The sequence below is a fragment of the Podarcis bocagei genome, assembly GCF_964188305.1.
Source record: "Podarcis bocagei genome assembly, chromosome: 5".
In the NCBI taxonomy this organism is placed as follows: Eukaryota; Metazoa; Chordata; class Lepidosauria; order Squamata; family Lacertidae; genus Podarcis; species Podarcis bocagei.
In genome coordinates, this window is record NC_138129.1 from 92301743 (window position 1) to 92324784 (window position 23042).

A 23042-nucleotide genomic window follows, 5' to 3' on the forward strand; every position below is an offset into this window, starting at 1 on the left:
TACAAAGGAAATTAGAGGCCTGCTCACAGCTGTCTTGTGCCTCCTTTATTCAGAGCCTTATTTTCAGCTGTAAGTAAAGGTTTGCAGCAGCTGTAATCACTAGGTTTTCATTTAGTGTCTTTAGCTTCCAAAGCAGAGGGTGGGAAGGGAGTGGGGTTTTGTTGTTGCTTTTAAAGGTTATGGGGAGCAAATATATATATTTGTGTGTATGTGTGTATGTGTGTTTGTGTTTGTGTGTGTGTGTAAGTAAATTACTGTCTTGCATTCTATGCTTTCAGCAAATTCCAAGGGGCTGCTCCTCCATATATATATATATATATATATATATATATATATATATATGAATGAGACATTTATATTTATTTTCTATTTTATAATATACGTTCACATCATAACACTCCACTTTACGTCCCTGGCTCTTTAGAGCCTGTCAACTTCCTTCCCTCCCGCCTCATAGCTTTCAAAATTAACCTTTATATAATTCCATTTTGCACGTATTCCAATTCTAGTTACACACATTACAAAGTAACTCAAAATTTAAATAAATGTAGAAAGGTGGAAAGTTTCTCATTACAAGTCTTCAACCAACCCTGCTAGTGATATTAATTGCTTACAATAATCATTGAGATATCGTATAAATTTACTCCAGTCCTTTTGGAATGCTTGATTGTGCTGGTTGTGGATTTTTCCTGTCAGCTTAGCCAGTTCTGCAAAGTCCATCATCTTTATCTGCCACTCTTCTTTTGTTGGTACTTCTTCTTGTTTCCATTTCTGGGCTAAAATAATTCTTGCTGCAGTTGTTGCATACATAAACAGCCTTTTCTCTTCCCTTGGTATCTCTTCACCCACCACACCCATTAAAAAGGCTTCTGGTTTTTTAACAAAAGTATTTTTAAACATTTTCTTTTACTTATTATATATCATTTCCCAGAAAGCCTTTACCTCTTGAAAAGTCCACCACATGTGGTAAAAGCTACCTTCCTTTTCTTTACATTCCCAGCACTCATTAGTTCTTGTCTTGTACATTTTGGCAAGTTTAGCTGGTGTTAAATACCATCTATACATCATTTTCATAACATTTTCTTTAAGGGCACTGCATGCAGTAAAATTAATACCTTCCTCCTATAACCTTTCCCATGATTCTAATTGAACATTATATCCAAAATCTTTAGTCCACTGTATTGGGGCTGCTGCTCCCTCATCTCTTCTCAAATTTATCTCAAACCTCTCTCTCTTCACCCCTTGCCTGCCTGCCTGCTTTGGAGCAACACATTGCTCTTACATTTGCTAATGGGAGTAGGACAATTTCTGTGCTCAAGGCAGTATGAGCACAATCTCTGCTTTTCGTTTTTGAATCAAACCAGTTTCTGACAGCGAAAATTGACCAGTCTGTTCACCATCCCAGACAGAGAGAGGTGCTTGTGCACATAACACACTCCTTTCCCCTCTGAAGAAGCCGTGTTATATGGCAGTATAGGGTTTGCACAAATGGGATGCGAGTGGTGCTGTGGGTTAAACCACAGAGCCTAGACTTGCCGATCAGAAGGTCGGCGGTTCGAATCCCCGTGACGGGGTGAGCTCCCGTTGCTCGGTCCCTGCTCCTGCCCACCTAGCAGTTCAAAAGCACATCACAGTGAAAGTAGACAAATAGGTTAGCGGAGTCTGTAACCTGAAGCGTCTGAAACCTGAAACGTCTGTGACCCGAGGTACCACTGTATTTGCAAAGTCTACCTCTCTGCCGATACATGCTGCTTTTATCTACTCACAGAACATCTGCTTGCAGAGTGAGGAGTTACAGTTGCACACATTGTACATCGACACCCTTTTCTCTCTCAGATGCTCTCTGGTGAGTGTCAGGTGCTCAGCCTACACTCGAGTAGGACCCTGGCAGAGACACATGCCTGACTGGCATGTTCTCTCCCTCCTGGTCGATCGTTCAGGAGCTTCAAAAGCTTTATTCAGCCCGAACATCACAATGACCAATGCCAACTGACACCGGCACACTTAGGGATCCGCAGAGTTTGCACAGTTGCGTAACAGACCTCAGCAACTCAGCATTTTGGCTAATCTACTTTATTTACATATAAACACTTATGGAGCACCAGAACATGGCTCCCTCTCTCTTTAGCATCTGACAGCGAAGAGGAAAAAAACAAAGGACAATAGTTCCACTTCACGGAACACAGTAACACAAACATCCTGTCTCCGTCACTTCCAACTCTGTGGAGTCAAAACATACACCGTCATGTGATAGACAGCAATCCCATGACTGCAATCACGGAACAGGAATTCTAACAGTGAGCCGGAGGGTACCCAGAAGTGCCAACAACTATAGCTTGCATCCAGCTGGCGTGGGGGCAAAATAGGGGCCTGGTTCAGATGTGACCTTTATCCTAGCCCTTAGCACCGAGTGCAACAAGGACTTGTTATGCGTCCTCTAAATTTGCCCCCCTTCGCAGGTGGCGCATTTTGGGAGGACAGAGTTGATTTTAGAGGGGGTGAGCGTTTAGGAGGCTATCTGTATTGCACACACAAACATTTTATTGGACCGGCTTTTGTCTGCCAGGCCATGGCCAGACCTCTGCATTTGCCCCCACCTGGGTATCCTTGCATCCATAAAACGTCCATGGGTTTGGGCTCACCTCGGTGGAGGATCACAAGGTGGGTCGAGCTTGCCACAGTGCTTTCAGATTTAAAAATAAAATAAAATTGTGCAGATAAATCCCATGAAGTTCCTTTTTCAGGAGAGAGACTTCATACCAGAGGAGGAAGATCTCAGAGGTGCCCCCACACGAGCAGGGAAAGCTGTTTGACAAGTTTGCTTTTAACCCAACCAGTGCATGCTGGGTTATTTTATGCCTGTGCCATTTTAGTGCATTGAAATTCTACGGAGCTGTTCCTAGCTCTTCAAAGGCAGCTTTTGGAAAACCTTGAGGGGAAGAAGAGATGGCTGAGCAGCATTTCTTTCTTTCTTTCTTTCTTTCTTTCTTTCTTTCTTTCTTTCTTTCTTTCTTTCTTTCCTTCCTTCCTTCCTTCCTTCCTTCCTTCCTTCCTTCCTTCCTTCCTTCTCTAGTTGAGAGATTATTTAGTTCAATTGAAACTCTTTGGGTGCCGAAGAATTACCGTATTTTTCGCTCTATAAGACACACTTTTCCCCTCCTAAAAAGTAAGGGGAAATGTGTGTGCGTCTTATGGAGCGAGTGCAAGCTGCACAGCTATCCCAGAAGCCAGAACAGCGAGAGCGAGCGCTGCACAGCGCTCCCTCTCGCTGTTCTAGCTTCTGGCTTAGTCACGCTCTGTCCCTTCCCCTACCTCCCGCAAAAGCCCCCAAGAGCCGCACTCCCTTTAAAGAGCGCACGGCTCTTACTGCCTTCGCATGAGGTGGGGGAAGGGACAGAGCGTGCGGCTCCTACCTCTTCGCTCAAGAGACCTTTGCGTTGCTTTTGCTGGAGCCAGAAGAGTAAGAGGGATCGGTGCGCACCGATTTTCTGGCTTCAGGGATAGCCATGCAAAGCCTCTTGAGCGCAGCCGGAGAGCTCCTGCCTCTTCACTCAAGAGGCTTTGCATTGCTTTCTTGTTTCTTGTTTTCCTCCTCTAAAAACTAGGTGTGTCTTATGGTCGGATGCATCTTATAGAGCGAAAAATACGGTATGTGTGCCAACTTCTGGGGGTCAAATTGTCACTGGCCATTTTCTCTTGAGCAAAACTAGATGCAGCAGTTTGCTATTGTTTCATTCTCCTCCTCCCAGAATAAATCAGAGAACTTATGCATATCATAGCAAATACAGTGGTACCTTGGGTTACATACGCTTCAGGTTACAGACTCCACTAATCCAGAAATAGTACCTCAGGTTAAGAACTTTGCTTCAGGTTGAGAACAGAAATCGGGCTCTGGCGGCGTGGCAGCAGCCGGAGGCCCCATTAGCTAAAGTGGTGCTTCAGGTTAAGAACAGACCTCCGGAACTAATTAAGTACTTAACCCGAGGTATTTTTGGTTTTTATGGAAGCTGCCCAGAGTGGCTGGGGAGGCCCAGCCAGATGGGCGGGGTATAAATAATAAATTATTATTATATTATTATTATTACCACTGTAAAGTATTTGCAAATGTGTGTACGTAACCTGTTTATTGTCTACATCTGTATCTTGTGCTGTTTTTTGGCGCAGTGGTTAGAGTGCTGGACAAGAACCTGGAAGAACAGGGTTCAAATGCCCACGCAGCCAAGGAGCTGATCTCAGACCAATCACTGTCTCTCAACCTACCCTACCCTACAGGGCTGTTGTTGGGATCTAATGGAGGGTGGGAGAACGGCGTACACAATCTGGAGCTCCTTGAAGAAAACTTGTGCTGTCAGTCCAGTGAATCGACAAGCAAGCAAGCATTTGAGCCTAGCCAAATAATGGACATTTCTGTGGGAATTTTAGTCTTGAGTCTCCTTCCAAGAATTCCAAGATATGCATTAAGGACATCTCACAATGGGGCAGCAACAGACAAAGAGGAAACACCCCATTTCTGTGCCACTAAAAAATGGCATCTATTAAATGTTGGTCTTTTGCCAGCTGCTGCATCCACAAGACTTTTAGTAGCCACAGAGGAGCCATCGTCCTACCATCTTGCAGTGGCTGCCTGTATGTGACCAGGCCCAATTCAATGTTTACTGCCTCTCTGTATACATGGCTGCTTGGACTCTGAGAGTACCTGGGCTGGGGATTGCCAGCAAATATTGGCTTTTTTTTTTTGGTTGCCATATTTCAAAAAGTAAAAACCAGGACACTTTGAAAGTGGTTGAGCTTTACTGAATAATTCTGGCTTAGGTCCATGCTGTCTGTATTATGTTGTATTATGTATGCCAACCTATGTATATTGTGTGTGTGTGTGTGTGTTTATATTGTATTATGTTGTATTATGTACAGAATGCCATCCTAGCAGTTCGAAAGCATGTCAAAATGCAAGCAAATAGGTACCACTCCAGCGGGAAGGTAAACGGCGTTTCCGTGCGCTGCTCTGGTTCGCCAGAAGCGGCTTAGTCATGCTGGCCACATGACCCGGAAGCTGTACGCCGGCTCCCTTGGCCAGTAAAAGGAGATGAGCGGCACAACCCCAGAGTCGTCCGCGACTGGACATAACGGTCAGGGGTCCCTTTACCTTTAGGTTCATGCTGTCTGTATTATGTTGTTTTGATGCTGCAATATTTACATTGTAATGTATGAATCTGATTTCAACTGATTGTAGTTTATAGATTAGATTATTTTACTATCATTGTGCACCTTTGGTGAAAAGTGTTTTATAAATTCTATGAAATAAAGAAATTAAAACATGCTGGCTTCCAGTCCGTTTCCAGAGCCAATCAAGTGCTGTTGGTGACTTTTAGGGCTTTCCACAGTTTAGGAGTGGGATCCTTGCTGCTGTAGAAAAGCAAATCCATTTCCTTCTCTTGAGCGTCTACCAATGCATATGTACCGTAACTTTAAACCGCATGAGAGCACTTGCTTGTAGCCTATCTGTCTGAGTTAATTCCACCTCTAAAAGTTGAGCCATTTTTGTTTTTCTCTCTCTCTCCCAATATGTTGAGACAAGATGTCTGCTGCTTACTCTCTCTTATTCCCACTCATCCCTGTACATAGTTCCTTCATGAATAAAGCCTTTGAACTCCAGAAACTGTAAGAGATTGTTTGAATCTAATTCACCCAAGCGACAAGCTTTCCTAACACTTGTCAAGATACCTGTCTTCATATTCTTTAAGTTAGGGAGCCTTCTGTGGGTTCCCTGTTGTTACCTGTTGAGGCTACCAGAGAAAGAGCTCTTGTTAATATCCTAGTTGTGGAATTAGTCTCTCCAGAGAGATTTGCCTAGTGCCTATTTTATTGTCTTTTGGGTTTCAGGCGAACACTTTTTAATTTTCCCAATCTTACTGTGTTTACACCGCTTGTGTGAATTTATGATCTAGAAATTATTATGGGCTTTCTTTCGTACTTACATTTAAGTTATTTCTTGTAACCTGTCTATGGATATGATTGAAGGGGGGCATAAAGATACTTAGAGAAGCTTTTTAAAAATAGCAAGATTCTGTGAGATCAAGTATTATTATCCCAGGGGAAGGGCATGTGCCCACAGGCTTCTGACTGTCTCCTGGGAGTCAAGGCTAAGAGGGTTGCAAATGTTTCCACGCTACATGCTACAGAGATTATCGTGAACCTTCCTTCCCTTTATAGAGCATCTCCATGGCAACTACATGGAGATTTATTAGTCCTCTATTGACATGCTCACTGGGTCACTTTCTGCTTCAGCTCACTTTCTATCTCTAGTCCTCCACTGCATTCATAGAATCATAGAATCATATAATGGTGCAGTTGGAAGGGACCCCAGGGGTCATCTAGTCCAACCCCTGCAATGCAGAAACCTCAACTAAAGCAACCATGACATATGACCATCCATCCAACTGCTGCTTGAAAACCTCCAAGGAAGGAGAGTCTACCACAGGCTTCCTCAACCTCGGCCCTCCAGATCTTCTGAGACTACAATTCCCATCATCTCTCATGATCCTGCTAGCTAGGGATCATGGGAGTTGTAGGCCAAAAACATATGGAGGGCCGTTCCGTTGCCAAACAGCTTTTACTATCAGAAAGTTCCCCCCAAACTTTATTCAGAATCTCCTTTCTCACAACTTGAATTCATTGGTTTGGAACCTACCCTCCAGAGAAGGAGAAAATAAACTTTCTCCATCTTCCATGTGGCAACCCTTTTGATATGTGAAGATGGCTATCAGATCTCCTCTCAATCTCCTCTTTTCCAGGCTAAACATACCCAGCTCCTTCAAGCGTTCCTCATAAGGCTTAGTTTCCAGACCCTTGATCATCTTGGTTGCCCTCCTCTGCACACATTCTGGCTCGTCAACATCCTTCTTAAATTGTGGTGCCCAGAACTGGACACAGGATTCCAGATGTGGTCTGACCATGGCAGAATAGAATGGTACTGTTACTTCCATTGACCTGGACACTATACTTCTGTTAATTCAGCCTAGAATAGCATTAGCTTTTTTTGCTGCTGCATCACACTGTTGACTCATGTTAGGCTTGTGATCTACTAAGACCCCTAAAGCTCATAATCTCTCTCTCTCTCTCTCTCTCTCTCTCTCTCTCTCTCTCTCTCACAAACACACACTTCTGGCAAGCTAGGTCTCCCCTGTCTTATATTGATGCAGCTAGTTATTCCTGCTTAAGTATAGAACCTTACATTTTGTCTCTACTGAAATAATAATAATAATAATAATAATAATAATAATAATAATAATAATAATAATAATAATAATTTATTATTTATACCCCGCCCATCTGGCTGAGTTTCCCCAGCCACTCTGGGTGGCTCCCAATCAAGTGTTAGAAACAGTACAGCATTAAATATTAAAAACTTCCCTGAACAGGTATGCCTTCAGATGTCTTTTAAAGAGAAGATAGCTGCTTATTTCCTTCACATCTGAAGGGAGGGTGTTCCACAGGGTGGGTGCCACTACCAAGAAGGCCCTCTGTCTGGTTCCCTGTACCCTCACTTCTCGCAATGAGGGAACCGCCAGAAGGCCCTCGGCACTGGATCTCAGTGTCCGGGCTGAACGATGGGGGTGGAGACGCTCCTTCAGGTATACAGGACCGAGGCCGTTTAGGGCTTTAAAGGTCAGCACCAACACTTTGAACTGTGCTCAGAAATGTACTGGGAGCCAATGCAGATCTCTCAGGACCGGTGTTATGTGGTCCCGGCGACCACTCCCAGTCACCAGTCTAGCTGCCGCATTCTGGATTAATTGCAGTTTCCGGGTCACCTTCAAAGGTAGCCCCACATAGAGCGCATTGCAGTAGTCCAAGCGAGAGTTAACTAGAGCATGCACCACTCTGGCGAGACAGTCTGCGGGCAGGTAGGGTCCCAACCTGCGTACCAGATGGAGCTGGTAGACAGCTGCCCTGGACACAGAATTGACCTGCTCCTCCATGGACAGCTGTGAGTCCAGAATGACTCCCAGGCTGCGCACCTGGTCCTTCAGGGGCACAGCTACCCCATTCAGGACCAGGGAATACATTCTTCTAGTTTTGAATTTCAATAGGGACAAATGTATGGTTACCACAATCAATAAGGCAGGGCTTGTCCTCGCACCCAGAAATGTTTGGACCTCGTAACATACAGACGCACTCACACCTTGCTGTGTTTTCCCATGGCCTTATGGGTAAATTGGTATTTTTCTACAGCTATGTTCAAATATGGGGCAACATTTGAAGTGATATAGCTGGCAGCTAAGGAGCCCTGATTTTAATTTTTTGTTTTGTTAGGGTCTTCCACCCTAAACATGCTCATCCTGAAAGTTTAACGAGTCAAAAGTTTTCCTTTACACAATTATGTGCTATGAGATCGTAAGATATTAGGTCTCGGCTGTGTACAGGAAAACCTTGGGACAGCTGCACTTTTAAGATTAGAATGTTTGGAAGGTTTCTGACTAAGTTAGATATTGTTAACGGGTTCCCTTAAATTTTGCCATAAATTATGATTAGAAATTGTTTTCTATTTAGCAAATGGTTGTTTGGTTCGATTTAATGCTGTATCATCATCAGCTTTCAAAATGTTATTATAATTAAATTTCTTGAATTTGTGAATCCTTCTGTTTATGAAATGACTTCTACAATCATGATTAAATCTAATACTAGTACTTTTTTCTGTTGAGGTATCAAGTCATGCAAATATAAAGTAGATGAATAAATGAACAAATAAGTTCATTTGGATATGCAGGAAATATTTAAAATAAATTTAAGGAAGCGCAGAAAGAGGGGGAAGGAAGTCAAGTTCTGAAATGTTAAAATGACTGTAAAATTATTGAAATGTATAAACCTAAAAATTATAAATTATATATATATAGTCATGCAAATATGCAAATAGCAGCTTTAATGGTGTTTATGGTAACTCAGGCTCTTAATAGTTTTAGCTACCTCCTTCCAAAACCACAGAATTTTTTTAAAAAAATTGTTAGGGTCTTCCACCCTAAACATGCTGATCTTGAACCCAACATGCTGTCCACACGCGGACAGCATCTGCTTATAATACAACACGTCTTCAACCCAAATGCCTCCCAGAATTATTTGTTTTACTTATTTTTAAAGGACTCAAATACCAGTTTAAATGATTTCTGATCAATGCTGCTGAACGGAAAAATTCATTCACAAATATTGTTCTGTACTTATTTTTAAAGGACTCAAATACCAGTTTAAATGATTTCTGATCAATGCTGCTGAACGGTAAAATTCATTCCCAAATATTGTTCTGTACTGTATACAGGTTTTCATTCATCTCTGTCTCACTGTCATTTTGTGTTCAAGAAGTGAACTTTCATTTTTCTTCCTTCCTCCATCAAGTCCTAAATAGCACCCTTTGAGTGTCTTGTAACTGTGCTAATTTTTTTTTCCAAAACATAGCTCCACATGCAGCACATTTAAAGTTGAACCAATTTAACAACCATGGCTTTCGCCAAAGAATTCCAAAGGGAGCTGGGAGATTTTAGGAGATTCCCTGTTCCCTTCACTGAGCTAAAGTTCCCAGTGTGCCTTAGCATCTAATCCCTCTTCCTGGGGAACTCTGGGAATTGTAGTTCTGCCAAACGGATTAGGGCCTCCTAACAACTCCCAGGATCCTTGGCAAACTACAGCTCCCAGGATTCATAGAATCATAGAATCATAGAGTTGGAAGAGACCACAAGGGCCATCGAGTCCAACCCCCTGCCAAGCAGGAAACACCATCAGAGCACTCCTGACATATGGTTGTCAAGCCTCTGCTTAAAGACCTCCAAAGTAGGAGACTCCACCACACTCCTTGGCAGCAAATTCCACTGTCGAACAGCTCTTACTGTCAGGAAGTTCTTCCTAATGTTTAGGTGGAATCTTCTTGTAGTTTGGATCCATTGCTCCGTGTCCGCTTCTCTGGAGCAGCAGAAAACAACCTTTCTCCCTCCTCTATGTGACATCCTTTTATATATTTGAACATGGCTATCACATCACCCCTTAACCTCCTCTTCTCCAGGCTAAACATGCCCAGCTCCCTTAGCCGTTCCTCATAAGGCATCGTTTCCAGGCCTTTGACCATTTTGGTTGCCCTCCTCTGGACACGTTCCAGTTTGTCAGTGTCCTTCTTGAATTGTGGTGCCCAGAACTGGACAAGGTACTCCAGGTGAGGTCTGACCAGAGCAGAATACAGTGGCACTATTACTTCCCTTGATCTAGATGCTATACTCCTATTGATGCAGCCCAGAATTGCATAGGCTTTTTTAGCTGCCGCGTCACACTGTTGGCTCATGTCAAGTTTGTGGTCAACCAAGACTCCTAGATCCTTTTCACATGTACTGCTCTCAAGCCAGGTGTCCCCCATCTTGTATTTGCGCCTCTCATTTTTTTTGCGCAAGTGCAATACTTTACATTTCTCCCTGTTAAAATTCATCTTGTTTGTTTTGGCCCAGTTCTCTAATCTGTCAAGGTCGTTTTGAAGTGTGATCCTGTCCTCTGGGGTGTTAGCCACCCCTCCCAGTTTGGTGTCATCTGCAAATTTGATCAGGATGCCCTTGAGTCCATCATCCAAGTCGTTGATAAAGATGTTGAATAAGACCGGGCCCAAGACAGAACCCTGTGGCACCCCACTAGTCACTCTTCTCCAGGATGAAGAGGAACCATTGATGAGCACCCTTTGGGTTCGGTCAGTCAGCCAGTTACAAATCCACTGAGTGGTAGCATAGTCAAGACCGCATTTTACCATCTTCTTTACAAGAATATCATGGGGCACCTTGTCAAATGCCTTGCTGAAATCAAGGTAGGCTACATCCACTGCGTTCCCTTCATCTACCAGGCTTGTAATTCTGTCAAAAAACGAGATCAGGTTAGTCCAGGGGTCTGCAACCCGCGGCTCCGGAGCCGCATGTGGCTCTTTTACACCTTTGCCGCGGCTCCGGGGCGGATACTAGCGAGGGGAGGAGGTGCATTGTGTGCCCCGACACTCCCCACTGTGGCGGGCGCTGTACTGGCTGTGACGTCGCATGGGGGCGATACGTGCGGGACGCACCGTCCCGACATCACCTTCCCGCCCGCTGTCAGATCGCGGCTCCGGAGATATATTTGTTTTAAATGTCGCAATGGTTTTGCGGCTTCCAGTTTTTTTTTCTTCGGAAACAGGTCCAAGTGGCTCTTTTTGTCTTAAAGGTTGCAGACCCCTGGGTTAGTCTGACATGACTTATTTTTCAGAAATCCATGCTGACTATTGGTGATCACAGCTTTCCTTTCTAGGTGCTCACAGACTGTTTGCTTAATGATCTGCTCCAGAATCTTCCCTGGTATTGATGTCAGACTGACTGGGCGGTAATTATTTGGGTCCTCTCTTTTCCCCTTTTTGAAAATAGGGACAACATTTGCCCTCCTCCAGTCTGCCGGGACTTCGCCTGTTCTCCAGGAATTCTCAAAGATGACTGCCAGTGGTTCTGAGATCACATCTGCCAGTTCTTTTAATACTCTTGGATGCAGTTCATCTGGCCCTGGAGACTTGAATACATCTAAACTAGCCAAGTATTCTTGTACTATCTCCTTAGTTATTCTGGGCTGTGTTTCCTTTGCTGAATCATTTGCTCCAAATTCTTCAGGTCAGGCATTGTTTTCTTTATTGGAGAAGACTGAGGCAAAGAAGGCATTGAGGAGTTCAGCCCTTTCTGTGTCCCCTGTTTGCATTTCACCATCTTCTCCTCTGAGTGACCCCACTGTTTCTTTGTTCTTCCTTTTGCTACGAACATACCCATAAAAGCCTTTTTTGTTGCTTTTAACCTCTCTAGCAAGCCTGAGTTCATTCTGTGCTTTAGCTTTTCTGACTTTGTGTCTACACGTGCTGGCTATTTGTTTGAATTCCTGACGTTTGAATTTGTTTGAATTCCTGACGTTGTGCTTTTGCTATCTCCCTCTTAACAAACTCCCAGCCATCATGAACTCCCTTTCCTTTTAGTATTACTGTCCATGTGATCTCACCCAGCACTTCCCTAAGTTTTATGAAGTCGGCTTTCTTAAAGTAAAGAAATTGAGTCCTAGTATGCTTGGCTGCTCCTTTACGCTGTATAGTAAATTTCAGAAGAGCATGATCACTCGCGCCTAATGATCCTTCCACTTCTACCCCACTAACCAGGTCATCAACATTGGTTAGGACCAGATCTAAAATGGCTGTTCCTCTTGTTGCTTCTCCCACTTTCTGGACAATGAAGTTGTCTGCAAGGCCAGTGAGGAATCTGTTTGACCTTATGCTCTTGGCTGAGTTTGACATCCAACAAATATCCGGGTAATTGAAGTCCCCCATTACTACTATCTCCCTTCCTTTTGCATGCTTGGCCATCTGTTCCAGGAAGGCATCATCTATGTCCTCTGTTTGGCTTGGGGATCTATAGTAAACTCCCACAGTGAGGTCTCTGTTATTCTTCTCTCCCTTAATTTTGACCCAAATGCTCTCACTTTGGCTTTGAGGTTCTAAATCTTGGATCTCTTCACAGGTATCCCTGACATATAACGCCACTCCTCCTCCTTTCTTGTCTGGTCTGTTTCTCTGAAATAGATTGTATCCCCCCATTTTTACATTCCAATCGTGGGACTTATCCCACCAGGTTTCAGTGATGCCTATTATGTCATATTTAGTTTGCTGTACCAAGAGCTCAAGCTCATCTTGTTTATTTCCCATGCTTTGCGCATTAGTGTACAGACATTGAAGTCCATTAATTATTCCCCCGTGTCTCTTATTTAAGGATTTTTTCCTCCCACCAGTAGGTCTGCGTGCTGTTTGCTCCATTTGGCCTATGACATTTGGATGATCATCTTCATTAATTGATAGACTCCTACCTTCAGGAGCATTGTCTCGGAAGCCACGACTGTTTAAAGTGGTATAAAATGCTTTATGGTGTGGATGTGGTCCACAATTCAAAACGATATCAAATACCGTATTTTTCCGTGTGTAAGATGAGGTTTAAAAAAATTAAAATAGCATGTTAAATTTTGGGGCTCGTTTTATACATGCGGGTGGCGCTGTGGTCTAAACCACAGAGCCTAGGACTTGCCGATCAGAAGGTCGGCGGTTTGAATCCCCGCGACAGGGTGAGCCCCCGTTGCTCGGTCCCTGCTCCTGCCAACCTAGCAGTTCGAAAGCACGCCAAAGTGCAAGTAGATAAATAGGTACCGCTCCGGCGGGAAGGTAAACGATGTTTTCATGCACTGCTCTGGTTCGCCAGAAGTGGCTTAGTCGGCCAATGAAGCGAGATGAGCACTGCAACCCCAGAGTCGTCCGCCAGTGGACCTAACGGTCAGGTGTCCCTTTACCCTTTACCCTTAGTGCATCAGGGGGACATGTTATATGTTGCTTTTGGGAGCCGGAGACTGTCCTTTGCTATTGGGCCTGTTATTGGTGGCTGCAGCAAGGGCTCAGCTTGATTGGCTGTTGGTGTAGCAGTAGGGCGGGCGATTGGAGGCATCTGCCAGTGAGGGGACAGTGGATTGGTGGCGTTTGTGACGTGTGCGAGTGGCAGCGTAGGTCAAGCGGGTGAGCGATTTTCAGCTCAACAACTCTGGGCAATCTTCTCCAAAAAAAAAAGCTCAACAACTGTGGGCATTTCCCCCCATTTTCTTAATTTGGAGTCCCCAAAATAGGGGGCGTGTTCTACACGGGAAAATACGGTATATACCGATTCCTTGACTTTCTTAAGGGGAAGTACGGTATGTGAGATTTTAGAGTTACACCTAGTGACTTGAATGAGAAATTTGATCTGCCAACATTTCTGTATGAAATATAATGCTGTAAGGTCCACCTTGAATTGGTGACATTTATGTTAAAAACACTGCCTGAGATAGATAATATACTGTCACTTTAATATAGGAATACAGTTCAGTATGCAAGTATAGGAAACAACTATGCAATTATATATATTTCTATATCTATATATCTGATGTGAGAAGTCTGATTTCCTTGCATTCATGTTTTCTTTTTATTTGTGTATTTTAATGTGCCAGGAAGTCCAGGTCATTTTCAAGGTCACACGTAATTGATTGCACTGGCAGAACAATTGTCACAGGAATGCATGAAATTCCTCCTTATTTATTTATTGTATTCCATTTATGAAACAATTTACTACACCAGAATTCAACTTGTGCAGGCAGCACCACCAAAGCATGCATTTGTGCCTGTGTTTATAAGTAACTTTACCATAGATTAAGCTGTCTGCCAGGATTAGCTAGGTCACAACCGCTCACCTTGCGAGGAAGGGCTACCAAACTCCTTGTTGTCTCTTTTTCCATCATGTGACCAGCAAGGATGTCTACGCTGGATGCTCCAAGCTTAGACTGTGTGGCTTTAACAAGCCACCTCCATGTTTCTATACAAATATTTAGAAACACCAGTTTTGAAAACTAAGTTGTACTGCTTGTCTTTTCTTGTTGCTGTATGGAGAAGCACATGAATCTGACCTTTGAATCATTTGTAAGTAAACCATCTTTAACTTACCAAACATGTGGTATCTTTCTATGCTAAAGGAAGCTTTGTAAAAAAACCAAGAACTTAGAAGGGGATATATTAAAGTTCTTACATCCCATATTTCCACGCTTTTGTTTTGTGATTTAAAATGTCTGCTGCGGCTCCCTCACCAACAAGGTACTGTACTTCAAACCTGAATCTAGGCATTCAGGAAATTCTGCTTTTATTCTTTATAACTATGACCATTCTGAATATGCCTGTGTACTTGGTGCAAGTGGCAGTAAAAAGTTTTTTTTAAAAAAGTGGCAGTGTCTCCAGCTAGCTGAGGCTGGGAGAGCAAATCAACTATTCATTGTGGAGCATCCTGCATCACTCTAGTTTCCTGTCAATTTCCCCAAGTAATAAAGAAGTAATTAAATTTGTCAGGCTATCCGGCATGAAAGCCCACCCAGTGTCAACAGTGCCTTGAGTATCCAAAGCTCCTGAGAGCAAGCACAGGTCCCCTAATTAAATATGTTTACTGGTTTCATGCACTCTCATTTACTACAAGGGCCATAATGAATTTCGGAATTAATTGTCTGCCCATATAAAGTGGGGATCCTTCTGAATTCCACCTCGGTCCCCAAGGCCTCGGAGTAATTTAATATTCTAGTGAGAAAGATAATTGATAGTAATTGGAAAATCAATTTTTCATTGTTTAATTCTCCTTTCCACAGGGTATGTGGGAAACAAATCACCTCCTGGACTGGGTATTCCTGTGACCATCAAAGCATCGCTTTGCCTGTCACGGTAAAAGCTCAATTGCCAGGTTGCCGCTGTGGGTTGGCTGTCTTTTCTGGAGGGTTTGAAAACATGTGGTAAGAAGCACTCGCCATATCCTTCCTGAGCGATGTGAATCCTTTTCAAACGTCACAGAAAAAGATGCTGTTAAACCACGGTGGACACATAGGGCTCTTTGTGGTTCGGACTCAGAACCAGAGGAGACTCAGTCTGCACTGGATCCTTTGCCTCAGGCATCATCTGAACCAAGCCTGTATTGGCAAAACCTATTTGGTGTTTCGCAACTTACTGACTAGTTGCAGGACCTTAGCCAGACCTAGCAGAGTAAACACAGCATCCACAGAAGCAATTGGCAACTTGGCTGCAGACAGGATAGACGAAGCAGGAACCAGGAACTTGGAGTTAGGTGTTTATTATATACAGTGGACTATTTACAGGAGCAGAACACGGATCTTTTGCTAGCTCTCTCTGACACAACTCTCAACACCCACACTGACACAGAACTCTGAACTCAAACACTAAAGTACCAGTTAGTAGGCTATATCACTCCTTTGAGAGAGCCTAACCAATCAGGGAGCAGTCTCCATGTCTCTGTTATCACCAGGCAGACTTACTCCTTCAGATTGCCTTCTGGCTGTCTGCCAAACCTTAATTGACTCTGTGTGAGTAGCTGCATGTACACAGTTTCCCAACAGTCTGGGGCTTGATCCTGAAGAGTCCCAGTCTACACAGGTTCCCCTGCAACAAACACCAGCTGGGCTGAGTCAGGGGCCTAAGCCTGCCCTGGCTCCAGACACGGGAATGACCTCGTTGCCTTCAGCTGGGCCATCACTTACAGCTGCTCCACTACCGTTTGGGTCAGGAGAGGCTGAGGCAGTCCCTGGGTCTAGTAACCCACCGACGTCTCCTGACTGCAGAGACTAAGGTCTGAGAGAAGGAGAGACCTGAGTATTTGCAGGAGGAGTGCTTGCCTTCAGGCGAAACAGGGAGGTGAGTCACCGGGGGATCAGCACTGGCCCTTACCCCGACAAAGATAAAAGGCTGTCAGACCCTGCCCCAGCTTGCGGGAGCAATGTTGCTGTATGCTAGATGCTACCCCTGTCCTTGCCTGGTTTCACGGCAAGATATAATTGAAAAGCAAATATATATGGCAGTCAGGAGGTGATGGAATTCCCGGGCAGGTATGCTGAGTATAACCAACACAGGACTTAGCCGATTCTTCCAAACCTTGATGGTCTGAAGGCTTATTCGCTTACAAAAACAATGAAGCCATCAGGAAAAGTCTGATCCATTCCTGGAAGTTGCTCGTAAGACTGCAGGGAGAGAACTGTTTGCGTGTTCAGACCCAGAAACCTCCCCCCTAAATAAATTCACACTTGACTCAAAATTTTGGTTTGGTTTTTGGCAGAATTTAGGCCATAACTTTATTGATTACAGAAAGTGACTGGTTGCATAGGCTCTGGTTTGACTAGCTCCCTGCCTTGCAGGTAGCGCTGACCCAGGGCACCAGCATAGGTCAGCCAAGGGTGAACACCTGGATAAGCAGAAAGCCAGGAACGGGCTATCTCCACCACCCAAATGTCCCCCTGGACTCAGGCACGGGCACAACCCCCTCTCAGGGGTTGACCAAACCATCAAGTCCCTGGATTCCTTTAACAGAATACCCTTCTCATAGGGATGGCGAGAGTGTTCTCCCATCCCTATCACCTGAACCAGAGCCTATCCGCAACCTTACAAGTTGTGACAATTTACTATGCGGCAGGCGAAACCCAAATGCCAACAGCCAATCAGCCAAGTGGGGAAAGTTCCTGCCTTGTCCCTGTCCCAACTACAGATGACACACAACAGCATAGCAAGGTCAAGCGCAAAGCCCTAAAAGGAGGGAGAGGTGGGCAGGTGTTACGAATGCACGTGCTGAAAGAAGAAGCTCTGGGTCACGTGCATGGGCATAAATAGGTCCCTCGAACCGTTTGGACTGCATCCCATTGGCCAGATTGCACCCTGATACGAGGGACCTACCAATCTGGTGTTGTGGCTGACCAATCGTACCCACCCACAACACAGGGTGTTGGTTGTCTAGGTCTCACTGCAATACATGCCCTCTTTAAAGGAGGACCCGATTTACCAACAGAGAAGCCTTCTCCAGCTGGACCATTGTCTTAAAGTAGGTCTCTTGTCTGGGATTGCTTGGGGCATGGGCACCATTACAGACCTTTCTTGGACTAGTTTTCTAAAGACATGTAGTGAACATCCTCTTCTTATCACAGAGATAGATCATGTGCACTGACTGCACTGATGGTTTTAGTGATGGGTGCCTGCAGCTGAGTTGAGAACCTCTTGAAAATTACTGTGCAACCCTATGTTAGTAAATACCAGTTCTCAAGATGTGTCCTAAGCATTCAGAATAGAGTAACCCCAAATGAGCCCTGGGTTTTTTCTATTCTGACTTGGTGGAAACAACAACTGGGCAAGTGAGGAGGGAGGCAGAGTTGAGCAAAACACTAATACTCAAATATGCAAAAACAATAATACAAACACATTTGTGCTATTTATGTTCACTTACAACCTATCAAAGAATGTGGCAATCTTTTACTCACTTACCTGGGAGCAAGCCCTATTGAACTCAATGAGACTTCCTTCTGAGGAGATATGTATAGGGCTGGGCTGTTAATTTCCTTAGAAATATGTTCAGCTGCATCAATAATCAATAAAGGTTGAAATAATAATAGAAACAGGTCACTATCTTTAGATGTGCTTATCCACTTATCCAAATGGATCGGTGCTACATATATAGTGTGTGTTTTATTGTTTTGTTAGATTTTGATAATTTAAATGCATTTTGATAATGTTGCCATTTTTATTTTTTTTAAGTGAGCATGGACTCGAAGTGCAAACCTATACTCAGAAGTAAGTCCTAGTTAAGTAGGTAGAGGGGTCAAGCCAGAAACAAAAATTTCCACAAGATGACATCAATGAATCAGGCCTTCGTCTCACGGCCAGTGTGCTGCTTTCGTGTTCATTTTGATGGGCCTATATTTTTTGCCTATTGAATCCGAATAAGTGAAGTCACCTGAACTTTAATGGAAAAACTTTGTTTCCTGGCACACATTTCCTAAAGATGCACAACAGCTAGAAGGTATAATTACCTACAAGGCTGCACATTAATCTAAATACAGCCTCCTATCCCATTCCTTAACTTTCCCATTATTTATATTGATTTAGTACTCTCCTCACCACCTTCAATGTTTCGCTTGGTCTTGGTGTAAATCTGCTCCAAATTTAGGAACTGGTGCAGTAAATAAATACTAGAATAACAACTGTGAGGTTTCGTAATAGATCCTCTGCTTCACTAGTTCCTTCTTCTTCTTCTTCCTCTTCTTCTTCTTCTTCTTTTGCGATCACTCGTAGCCAAGTAAGATTGTCTTCCATAAACACAGTTTTAACAATGAGTCCATAAGTGACTGTGGAGGCTAATTCTGGATCCACATGTCCTTCCACAGTGGGGACGTTGGTTTCTGGGCAGGAGCTGATCACGGTATCGATTTGGCAAGAGCGCCTTCCTCTTAGCATGTTTCTCCCTTTCGTCCTGAGTTCGAGCATCTTCAAAGCCCATGACACCTTTGGTAAAGGCTGTTCCCCAATTGGAGCCCTCGCAGGCTGGTGTTTCCCAATTGTTGGTGTTTATACTCTTAGGATATTTCCGTTCCACCTTAAAAGGGAGCAGGCTTTGAGAGTCACAGAGTCTGCGTATTTCCTGTTCACAGGATGTTTATGTTTGCTGTTGCTTTCGTTACTCTCTCGGTGCCTGAAACACTGAAGCAGGCAGTCATGTTTTTCTCTGTTCTGACTAGCGCAGAATAAACTTATAAACAATGCTCTCCTGCGTGCATCTTTCGCTGTGCATTATCTGCTGATAAGAGCGTGCATCAGCCCTGGAATGTAGCAAGCTATTTCTGGAGCTCGTGTCGCTAATTGCTGATACTGCGTGTCTACGGGAGATCGATGGACGTCCGGAGGCGACGTGGGGCCATGATGGACTTTGTCTCCCTGGCAGTATCCCAACATATACTGCATTTTTTAAGATTTGCCTTGAGACAGTCTTTAAACCTTTTCTGTTGACCACTAGTTCCACCTCCTGGCTGACACCAACCACCACCCAAACCATATTGCGTGGACAGGCGGAGTCCCCTAAACCCTGGGCAGCCCCCGTGTGGACTAATAAGACAACGTGCTATGGGATTAAATTTGGCCACAACTTTATTATGTTTCAGATGTGGGTAGACCTTGGCTCAGGCATTGGGCATTTATCCCTCCCAGTCCCCCGCCGTAGATCTGGGGAACATCAGGGCTATCCAGAATGTGGGGGGTGGGGGTGGGCTGGCTCTGGAAAACATCTGTTCAAGCAAAGAGAGCCCTCCCCCGTTACGTCGCCATCACAGGGGAGAGCAATGTCAACCTCTTGGTGTACGGCCAAAGCCTCCCTTCAAAACAACCCCTTTAACGGGGAACCCTGGTATCGCCGCCACAAAGAAGAGGGGGGGTGGGTCACCGCTACATGCCCACCCCTATTTAGGGAAGATAGACTAAAAGATTCTGCCCAAGGTCTGATGCCCCCAAAGTTGTGGCGGCAAACCTGCCAATGCAGGAGAATTCCTTTCTGGCCCTTCAACAGCGACCTTGACATAGCAGCGCCTGCATACCTGTGGAGAAAAGGTTAACCTGAAAAAGAAGTCTTAGCTGAGGGTGGGTAGGGTGGGAGAAGCTCTGGAGCCAACTGACGATTCCCAGGTAAGATCCTCCCCCTATTGTGTGGGCAGATGGTCCCTCTCCTTACCTGGCCTGGTCACCTTGGCAACGCCTCCCCAGGCGGGATTGGGCAACTGGCTGAGGTAGGCGGAGACCTCCTGGGGAAGGCAAAGCCAAGCTTGTACTAATGGTGCCGCAGAGGGTCCAGGAGGCTGCGCGCAACCACGCAAAGGGTGTCCCCCATTTAAAGTGGGGAGCGGTCATTCTGTAACCCCTGTTGAGTAGCAGAATTGAACAGGAGGAGTTCACAGCCACGGTCACTCTGCAATGCAGCATACAGCACACCCTGAAGTCAGGTCGGTCAGTGTTATGCACGCTAGAAGCAAGGAGAGGCATGTGGAGGTCAGGTTCAAGATTGATTGGCGCTGCTACTTTGGGCACCGGGAGTTTCACATCTTCCGAGCCCAGCAATGTCTTCTGAGTCCGGCGCTCATGGCTAGGCTTGTCATCATCTGTCAGACAGTCACAGGCCACCCTGACAGCTTCATCTGCATTCTCCACAAGGCAAATTCTTGTAAAATGGAGATTAAGACACTCTTTTCCTACTTAACCTGCTGCCCACACACTGACGAGGCTCTGCTTTGGGTCCCACTAATCACCAGAAGCGAGGCTGGCTGGGACACAGAACAAGCCCTTTTCGGTTATTCTGACCCTTGCTCTCTCCAGAGACCCATTAGCCCCCACTTTACAGGCATTTTTAACTGCAGTGTCCTGTCATGTACTCACTTCTGAAGTTTTGCCTTTCCTTGGGGGTACTCTGTTTCCATGCTTCTTATTTTCTGCGGCTAGCTTGATTTTACGCTGGTCGGATTTTGAAATTATTAATTTTTCATATTTATTGGTGTTTGTTATTTTTGTTTATTTCATATTCTTTGTTTCAATAACATCTATAACAACATTATTATTATTTCCATTTTCCATGCTCAAATCCTAAGCTAAATGAATGGGAGGGTGTTTCCCATCCCCCACACCAAAGGGTCAGGAATCATCCTGAACAGTGTAGCAGACTGGTCAAAATTGAGCCAAGGCCCACTTGATCAGGGGTGAATCCCCTCCCTCCAGCAGCCCCCACCCACCCACCCCAAACTCTTCCAGAGGGCCCTTAACTCCCTGTAGAGGATTTTCAGGCAGGCTCAGGCACTAGGGAGGGAAACTTTCCTCCCATGAACTTCTTTCAGTTCACTTACCTTAGTATGTAAGGGACGCGGGTGGCACTGTGGTCTAAACCACTGAGCCTCTTGGGCTTGCCGATCAGAAGGTCGGCGGTTCAAATCCCGTGACGGAGTGAGCTCCTGTTGCTCTGTCCCAGCTCCTGCCAACCTAGCAGTTTGAAAGCATGCCAGTGCAAGTAGATAAATAGGTATCACTGCGGTGGGAAGGTAAATGGCGTTTCTGGGCGCTCTGGCTTCCAACACAGTGTCGCGTTGCGACAGACAAAAAGCCGGCTCCCTCAGCCTGAAAGCGAGATAAGCGCTACAACCCCATAGTCACCTTTGACTGGACTTAACCGTCCAGGGGTCCTTTAACTCTTAGTCCTAAGCAGGATGCCTAGTTAGGGAAGTTTCCCAAGAAGAAAGCAATTCGTTACCAGGCGGAACAGGTAACAACAAGGCAAGACTTGGAACAAGCCTGCCTGCTGATTCTTGCCTCACAGGTACATGTGGAGCCTCAGATCTGAACCTAATGGGGGACCACCTTCATCCCAGTGTGGGCTTCTTGATTTGTGTTTATGAAAGGCTCTTCACTGGAAATCAATCTACTTAATTTCTTTCTTCTTTCTCCCCCCCCCCTTGCAACTCTCTCTGACCACTGAGATACCTTCTTGCCAATTTAGCTTAAAATGGTACCTTTACCTTTTCAAGTTTAAATCTAAATATGAACTGGTACCAGCCAGCAAAAGATTATGCTGGAAGCCCATGACCCCCCCCCCCCGAATATGAAATCTTCCCCAACAGGCTCAGAAGCAGCAGGTCTGAGCAGCAAGGTGGACCAGAGCAGGCTGGTTAACCATAGCTTATCAAAACCAACACAATACGGAGATCCGTTTCCCATTATGCCAACTCTGCAAAATACCGTATTTTCCGCTCTATAGGACACACTTTTCCCCCTCCAAAAATTAAGGGGAAATGTGTGTGCGTCCTATGGAGCAAATGCAGGCTCCTTGGCTTCAGCGATAGCAACGCGAAGCCCCCGAAGCGCAGAGGGAGCGTTCCCTCTGCGGTCTGGAGGCTTCGCGTTGCTTTCCCTGAAGCCTGGAGAGCGAGAGGGGTCGTTGAGCACTGACCCCTCTCGCTCTCCAGGCTTCAGGGATAGCTGTCTGAAGCCTCCGGAGCGCAGCGGGACCTCGCGCTGCGCTCCAAAGGCTTTGGGTTCCTTTCGCTGAAGCCGGGAGAGCAAGACTCTCCTGGCTTCAGCAGAGAGGGAGAGCTGCGCAGTGTCCTTTCAGCGAAGCGGGAGGAGAAATGGAAGGGGCTCCGTTTCTCCTGCCGCTTCGCTGAAGGGGCGCTGAGCAGACAGGGGGAGATTTTTTTTTTCTTGTTCTCCCCCTCTAGAACAAGGTGCGTCCTATGGTCGGGTGTGTCCTATGGAGCGAAAAATACGGTATTTATTTTGTGCAAATTAAATTCAGAAGAACTTCAGGTCCTGCCTCTTTTGCAATAGTCTGTTCTCCATCCGACCTCCACGCTCCCTGTAGGATTTGGAGAGTCATTATATCAATAGGAGTATAGCATCTAGATCAAGGGAAGTAATAGTGCCACTGTATTCTGCTCTGGTCAGACCTCACCTGGAGTACTGTGTCCAGTTCTGGGCACCACAGTTCAAGAAGGACACTGACAAACTGGAACGTGTCCAGAGGAGGGCAACCAAAATGGTCAAAGGCCTGGAAACGATGCCTTATGAGGAACGGTTAAGGGAGCTGGGCATGTTTAGCCTGGAGAAGAGGAGGTTAAGGGGT

General features: G+C 45.1%; 1 long non-coding RNA gene across 1 annotated transcript in view; it reads right to left on the reverse strand.

Moving 5' to 3' along the window:
• LOC308587137 overlaps positions 1 to 7040 on the reverse strand; it is a 74817-nt gene extending 67777 nt beyond the window's left edge. Inside the window, exon 1 of the long non-coding RNA XR_014008207.1 lies at positions 6803 to 7040. This is a non-coding gene — a long non-coding RNA (uncharacterized lncRNA). The remainder of the gene's footprint in view (positions 1 to 6802) is intronic.
• Positions 7041 to 23042: the final 16002 nt, after the last annotated feature.